Source organism: Chenopodium album, chromosome 18 (assembly GCF_948465745.1).
Source record: "Chenopodium album chromosome 18, dcCheAlbu1.1, whole genome shotgun sequence".
Classification (NCBI taxonomy): domain Eukaryota; kingdom Viridiplantae; phylum Streptophyta; class Magnoliopsida; order Caryophyllales; family Amaranthaceae; genus Chenopodium; species Chenopodium album.
Genome location: NC_137851.1, coordinates 38,241,595 through 38,250,176, shown reverse-complemented (window position 1 = coordinate 38,250,176; position 8,582 = coordinate 38,241,595). Strand labels below are relative to the sequence as shown.

General features: G+C 38.7%; 1 non-coding gene across 1 annotated transcript; it reads right to left on the bottom strand.

The window, feature by feature from the left end:
- Nucleotides 1-2,460: 2,460 nt before the first annotated feature.
- On the bottom strand, nucleotides 2,461-2,565 carry LOC145593318 (small nucleolar RNA R71). The gene has a single exon (XR_014102665.1). It is a non-coding gene; the product is annotated as a small nucleolar RNA R71 (small nucleolar RNA).
- Between the last annotated feature and the right edge of the window lie 6,017 nt (nucleotides 2,566-8,582).

The window sequence follows — 8,582 nt, the reverse complement described above, 5'->3', positions numbered from 1 at the left end:
TCATTAGCATTATTAGAAACAGCAGAAACATTAGCAACAGAATTAGGATTGTTAGTAGTAAGGCTATCTAATTTCGTACAAATAGAAGTAAGCTGAGCTTGTATAAGGGTTACTGAATCAACATGATGTTTTCCCTTATTAGCATAACCTCTAGTATTCCCATATTGAGAATTATGGATCGACATATCTTCAATAACCTGACCTGCATCATCAACATTTAAATTCATAAATCTACCGCTAGCTGCGGAGTCTAAAATTGTCCTAGATGCATTTCCTAATTCATTGTAAAAAGATTGAATTAGCTGCCACTTTGCCAAGTTGTGGTGGGGACACTCCCTCTGCAGATCCTTGAATCTTTCCCAAGCTTCATATAATGCTTCATCTGTCTCCTGGGCAAAATTCTGAGTGGCACTTCTCAATAAAGCTGTTTTCTCTGCAGGGTAATATTTATTATAAAAATTTAAAGCAAGAGTCTCCAAGTTAGTAATACCAAGTGCAGCTCTATTCAAACCATTAAACCATAATTTAGCTTTTCCACATAAAGAAAAGGGAAAAAGAATCTCCCTGATTTGGTCTTGCGTTACCCCATTCTGCCTAATAGTATTGCAATATTGACAGAAGTCTGCAATGTGAAGATTAGGATCTTCACCCTTAGCTCCACTGAACTGCTTTCTTTCTATCATCGTTATGAACTGGGGCTTGATCTCAAACTGGACTCCCTCGAGATCAGGCGTAGGAGAAAGATGTGGAAAATCCCTCAGGGATGGCTGCGAATAATCGCTAAGCTTGCGAGGTGGAGGTGGTGGTGGTGTACCAATTTCTAGTTCTGAGTCAGAAGAGTGTTCCGATTCACTAGAATTAGGTAATGGGTTTCTAGGAATATTAGAGAGAGAAGCTGAACATTTTGGAAACTTTGTTCTTAGATTTTAAAGAGAGAAACTTGATATTTGATGATTGCTACATTTTGATCTTCATTCACTTTGATTTTGATCAAAGTTTTGTAAGAATTCTTTCCTATTTAATGCAATTTTATGTTTGATTCTTGATATATTGTTGAATTTCTATTGTTTGTTTGATTTGATTGTTGATGTTAGGGTTGCAATGTTGATGATGAAATTGATGATTAGTTTTGTTATGCTTTTCAATTTTACAATGTGTAGTGAGTAGTTCCTTTGCTAGAAATGTGGTGAAGCATGTATGAGTGATAAGCTATAGCTAATTTGGGGTTTTTAATTGATTTGATGATGTGATTAAATTGGTTGATAAAATTTGTGCATGTGTTCAATTTGAAGAGGAGTAGCCATACTTAATTATCAAGCTAGATTGCATAATAGTTTCCAATGATGCGAAAAATTGATTTGGAACCTATTATTATCGACTGATCTTGTTTTGTTATTTTCCTTTGAAGTCATTCGTAGAGACATCTAACTTGACCCTAGGAAATAGCTCTTTGAGTGATTTTGATTGCAAATATCGTTTTCCCTCGCATTGCTTGATTGATAAAATTCCCGACAAATTAGCAAGTTTATCGTGAGTGCATGTGGATCCTAAATTTCCTAGTGCTTTGATAATGAATTCTATTTGTTAGCCTGATTGAGTTGATTTGTTAGCTTAGACAAACCCTATTGTTTAAGACTTCGGAATAGCTTAACCAGAGACTTTAGCATATACCGCATTATCTTGGGTTCGACCCGGACTTACTCTTATATTTAGAGTTGGGTTTGGCTATAAATTTGGTTTTGATCGAGGATATTTAGAAATCAACGACCTAGGTTTCACTTGGGTCAAAAATAGCGCCATTGTCGGGGAATGGTATGATTATTTTCTATTGTTGATTGAGAGTCTATTCCATTTTATTTGAAAAAAAAAAACAGAAAAAGATTTTCTTTCTTTAAAGCTACATTTGTAGCCGTGCTGTTGATATTTTCCTAGGGAACGAGATCAAAATTTAGTGCCATTTGATCAGGAAATTGAGAGGACCATAACAAGGATAAGGGTTGCTAATCGTTCCTCAATCTCAAGTCCCACAAGAGAGGAAATTCATCAAGAAGAAGTAGAAGAAGAACGAGAAAGCATGGGTGCTAATCCGAGAGTAGCATTGAAGGAGTTGGGAATTCCGAGAGCTTATAGGTTTGAAAGCGAAATTTCTCCTCCCGCAACACGGGCAAATGACTTTGAGATAAGACCGGTGATGATTACTTTGATAGAGAGGCGTCAATTTAGTGGTGCCAAGCATGAGAGTCCCCTCAACCATCTTAAGGAGTTTGAGATGTATTGCAATACCATCAAGGTGAATGGGGTTACTCAAGAGTTCATTTGACTTAAACTTTTCCCTTTCTCTCTAATTGGACGTGCTCTAAAGTGGTTGGACAAAGAGGTGAAGCTAAATTTTTTGAGAACATGGGATGAAGTGACTAAGGAGTTTCTATTTCAATTCTATCCACAAAAGAAGACGGCCGAAGCAACAGCTCTCATTCAAAGCTTCAAGCAAAAGCCAAATGAAATTATTTATGAGACATGGGAAAGGTATATGGAATACCAAAAAAAGTGCCCACACCATGGGATTCTCACCTATCAAATCATCCAAATCTTCTATGGAGGTTTAAGCACCCAAGGAAAGTCTTGCTTAGATACCGGTGCCGGAGGTCCTATCATGAACAAAACGGAGGATGAAGTGGTGGAATTAATTGAAGATGTGGTAAGGTATCACATGGATTGGCAACAAGGGGAGAGAGAGTCGACAAGCAAAAGCGGTTCTACGGTGTATTCAATCGACCATCTCAATGCCATCAACAATTTGTCCCCACAAATCTCAAACTTGGGAAAGCAGATGACCTCAATTAAAGCAAAGCTTGAGAGTAGAGCTGGGCATGGGCCGGGTCAGCACCCGGGCGGCCCGGGCACAGCCCGAGGATGGCCCGGCACGGCACGGCCCGCTGAGTGGCCCGGCCCGGCACGACGGCACGCCCCTCGTGCCTCGTGCGGGCTGCGTTAAAAAAAACAAAAAATGGCCCGGCCCGGCACGAGCCCGTGAAATGGCCCGCCGGCACGGCCCGAGGCACGGCCCGTGGGTAACGGCTAGTTGGCAGCAGCTCTATTTCCCTCCAACGGCTATAAACGGCTATAAACGGCTCTATTTTCACCTATAAATACCACCCTCAACTTCCAATTCTTTCCACAACTCATCTTCTCATCTCATTCTTTTACTCTCTTATTCTCATATATTATAATTTATAAATTATAATCTCTTAATATTTCTTAATCTCTTATTCTCTTATACTAAATTACTAATTAAGTAATAATTAAGAAAAAAAATTGGGTTTCGGTTTAGTGGAAAGCTTTGAAGCACGGTTGTAAGATCTTTCTTATCTTTATCTTGTTATTATTAATATTATTTTAATTGTTGTTTACTTGTTAATTTGTTATTAATATTGTTATTAATTTGTTAGTATTACTAGTTATACTTATACTTGTTAATTGTTATAATTTGTTATAATTTGTTACTTTGTTAGTGTTATAAACTTATAATTGTTAATTTGTTATAATTGTTAATATTGTTGTTAATTATTATTTATTAGTTAATAATCTTAATTAATCATGACATCAAACCCGAACCAATCCTCCTCTAAAAAAGCCAAATCTAAACGATCATTGGAAGGCTCTTCTATGCCCCTCCCTACAATGCAAATCCCTACTATGCAAATCCCTACAATGGCCAATCCCACCCACCCCGGGTTTTCTACCGGTTTTCCCACCGGATTAGATCAACAAGGGGCATTCCAACCATGGCAAAGGACCCAATCTCCACCTTATTATGCCTCCGCACATGATATGCCTTTTGAATTTAACTATCCAACAACTCCAGCAAGCAACACACAACCTGCCGGCTCTAGTGACCCATCCGTCCAAAATACTATTCCCCCATCTGATAACCCATTCATTGAATGGTACACCGAAGAAGAAATGACCCTTTTGAAAAACCGAAAGAGTAAATGTTGGCAATATTTCTTGTTAAGTAAAGATGGTGAAAAAGCCAAGTGTAAAACTTGTGGTAATGTTTATTCGGCTCCAGCCAAAGGCGGTACGGGGCACCTAAACCGACACAGTGAAAAATGTGGTGCCCCTAGTACTGACCCAACTCAACCAAAAATTTCTCAATTCCATCCTTATGGCTTCACTTACAATTATGAGAGGGATAGGGATGAACTTGGGAGAATGATAGTCCAAGCCGAACAACCTTTTCTTTTTGCTGAAAGTGATCCGTTTAACAACCTTTCCTATGGTTTATATGTTTGCTTCTATTTTAGATCCTAGATCAAAGTATGATGGCACATTTATGCTAATTGATATTTACTATGAATGCATGCAACTCGGTGATGGTGCCGAAGAATATAAAAATCATGTGAAAGATAAATTTTTTGAGTTATATAGAGTTTATGAATCTAAATATGGAACCGTCACTCATTTTGCCCCTTCTCAAACATCCAAAAGCGTAAGTAAAACGGGCAAAAGTTTGGCGGCCCAAGCTGCTAACATGTTATCTAAGTTTTCAGGTAGTGGATCATCATCAAGGCGAACACAAAGCGGTGTTTCGGAGTTGCAAATGTACTTAAACTACGACTTCATGAAAGGCTTGGACGAAGATTCGAGGTTGGGGATGGACATCCTAGATTGGTGGAAATCCCAAAGCACAAAGCATCCAATTTTGGCGGCAATGGCACGTGATATTTTCAGCATCCAAGCCTCCTCCGTTGCCTCCGAACGAGCTTTTAGTGCTTCGGGAAGGGTTCTAGACGATAGAAGAACAATTTTGTTGCCCGAAACACTAGAAATGTGTGTTTGCTTGAAGGATTGGATGGATGCCCAAGAACGCATCCAAGATCGTACTTTTACGGCCAACGACAACATCGATGGTTCCGATCGTTCTGGTTCAACTAACTCCTCCGCATTAGCTAGTGAACATGAAGCCGAAGATGAAGACGAAGAAGATAATGAAGACCTTGATTGAAGATTACCAACAACTCGAGAATTAATATTAATTAGCGAAAATTCTAGTATTTCCTATGTACTCTATTAATTAGTGAAAATGTTAGTATTTCCTATGTTGGCTATGTACTCTATTAACATTAGCCGTATAATAAAATAACAAAATAAGTTATTCATCAATTATTGTTAGTTGTACACTTGTACTTCATATTATCTTTTACTTAATAAATTTTTATGAATGAATTTTTTCAACTTTTAATTTTATGGAATATGTTATATTGTTATTTAATTTTTGTCTAATACTTATATAGTTATATGAATAATATGATATATAGTAAATTATGAATGAACAATAAATATTAATATAATTTAAACAATATTTAATATAACTTAACTCCATAAAAAATTTAATAATTATTAAATTCAAATATTAAATTGTATAATTATTCAATTCATTTTTTCTTTCATAAAAAAAATTCAAGTTTTTTTAAAGTTTTTTTTAATTGTTTTTTTTAAAAAAGAAAAAGAAAAAAGGGTAAGCCGTGGGCCAGCACGGTGGCCAGCACGACGGGCGGCCCGGCACGGTGGCCAGCACGACGGGCGGCCCGGCACGGTGGCCAGCACGACGGGCGGCCCGGCACGGCACGACCGGCACGGTGGGCCGTGCCGTGCCGTGGACAGGGGAAGCTTGAAGGCCGGCACGGCACGGCACGGCCCGCCTCCACCGTGGGCCGGCACGGCCCGGCACGACACTGTTCATGGCCCGCCTAGGCACGACCCACGGTAGGCCCGGCACGGCCCATGCCCACCGCTACTTGAGAGTGCTTCATCACAAGCACCAATTCTTCCCTTCCACAATTATGGGAGAGGTATATCTCCTAACTCTACTCCTCCTTCTATTTCGAATAATATGACAAATGGATGTGTGTTTTGTAATGTATGTGGGTCATATGACCATGGTGCTTCTAATTGTCCACATGCATTTGATAATTGTGATGATGTTGATAATAACGATTGTGAACAATTGAACTTTGTTTCAAATAACAACAATGGACAAAGATTTGATGGACCAAGGAACTTTGGGAATAGAAATGCTCACCAATAAGGGAACTTTGATAATTATAACAGTGGTGGTTGTAGGAACCAAGGAAATAAAAATTTCCAAGGCAACTATAACAATCAAGGCTATAATAATCAAAGTCAAGGTCAAGGGTATGGAAACCAAACCCAAAACCAAGGGTATGGTAACTACTACCAAAACAATGGCCAAAATCCAAATCGAGGTAATAGGGGCAAACAAAATCGGGGAAATTTTCAAAACAACAATTAAAGGGGACCCCCACCCGAATTTGCTCCAAGAATTCAAGGTAATGGTGAGAATTCCTATGCTCAACCTTTATCTTCTAGAACTATCTTGGAAAAATTGATCGAGAACCAAACTAAGATTTTAAAAACTTACATATCGGTAAGTGACAAAAAGTTTAATGAAATGATGACACACAACAAGATGCTTGAAACACAAAGCACCCAATTAGAGAACACCTTGAAGGAGAGTGTGAATGCTAGCCCTTCTTCTTTACCCCCCCCCCCCCCAAGGAGTTGATCTTAAGAAACTCGTGTATTCTATCACCACAAGGAATGGTAAGGTGCTTGAAGAGAGAGTTTTTCAGTAGAGTGAGAAAGGTGAGAAGGTGAGTAATACAAGAGAGGAGAAAAAGCTTGATGTGTCAAAGAAGCCCAAGAGGAAGATAAGAATGATGAAAAAGTGCATGAGGATGTGATCAAATTAAAACTTCCATATCTCCATAAGTTTTTTAGAAACAAAATTGATGAACAATTTGGGAGATTTCTTGATATGTTTAGGGAAGTTCATCTTTTAATCGCTTTCACTGAAGCCATGACACAAATGCCAAGAATTCTAGGTTACTTAAGGAAATCTTGAGTGGCCAAAGAGAGTGTAATGAGATTGACTCGGTAAAGGTTGGGGAGTGTTGTAATGAGATTGACTCGGTAAATTTACCCAAGAAAATGAAAGATTCGGGTAACTTTTCTATCCCTTGCAAAACTAATGGAAAATTGTTTCAAAATGCTCTTTGCGATCTTGGTGCTAGTGTGAGCATCATGCCTTATTTGGTCTTTAGGAAGCTTAACCTAGGTAAGATTCTTCCAAACAACATGACCTTACAATTGGCCGATTGATCTATTAAGTTTTTAAAGGGAAAAGTTGAGGATGTCCCCTCTCAAGACAGGTAAGTTTACAATTCCGGTTGACTTGATTGTTTTTGAGATAGCGGAAGATAACAACATACTTATCATCTTAGGAAGACCTTTCTTAGCTACTTCGGGAGCTTTGATTGATGTGAAAGGTGGCCTTATTACTTTGAGGGTTGGTAATAATAAGGCTAGTTTTGAGCTTAAGTCGATGTATGAATCTTTCTCTTTTGTGAAGAGAATTATGTGCATCAATTCACCTTACTCCAATGATAATGTATGCATGTTTGTTTCTTCAACTAACAATGTTCTTGAAACTTGTAATGATGTGCCTTCGAGTGTTGAAAGAAAAAAGGTTAGTAAAGACAACATGAAACCTTCAAAGCTTGTGGATGAGTAGGTGATTGATATACCTTCATGGTTTGAGCTCTACCCAAGAGAGGATGAGATTGACTCCAAATGTGTTGATGGTGAGAAGCCGTCCACTACAAGGAGCAAGAAAACAAAGAAGAAAAAAAGAGCTTTTATGAAGAAGAAAATGAAGTTGAAGCAAAGTAAACTTGATTTGTAATTTTCAACAAATGAGAATACATCCAACAATGATAAGAAGTTGCCAAGGAATGACAAGAAGTTTGTTTCCTCTACCACTTTGGACAAGGTGGTGTTCTTTAACCCTCCATGATTTGGAGGAAGGGTCGAGCTTAGGACCTTAAGCAAGCGCTTTCCGGGAAGCAACCCGGTTTTCTAACTTTTTCTTTTGATTCTATCTTTCTTAATTTTCTTCAAATTGTTTTTCTTTCTTTCACTTGTTTTGTGTTTGGATTAATAGGTTGAATTCATGGGAATTGGACCCCTCAAATGAGCATGAGCACAATGGGAAGGATGTTTCGTGGTGAATGGTGAGAGTATGATTGATATTATTAAATTTCGAGTTAAAAGGTAAAGTAATCAAGGAGGTAAGATTGAAAAAGTTGTGTTTTAATGAGAAGCAAATTTGTGCTTGGTGGGTTCATTATGGTGCTCTCATTAATTTGGAATGTTGAACCCATTGCCAAGGCGTTTAGAAATTGATGTGTTTAGTGGGTTCAATAATCCCGGGATGATAAAGATCATAGAGCCCATAAATGAATGCACCAAAGCAAGAAGCAAGAAAAGAAGAGGAGCAGCAGGGGCACGGACACGCGGGCATTGTGCGCAGATGCGCAAGCCGCGTGCATGGACGCGCACCCCCTACTGGGAGGCCGCGTAGGTTCACAGGCCGCACCTATTTCTTCTTCTTTCTCCTTTTTTCACCTCATTTCTTTCTTACCCTTACCCTCATCCGCACTCTCCCTTCTCCCAAATCGAAACCCTAACCCCTCAAACTACAAATTTCATCTCTCAAA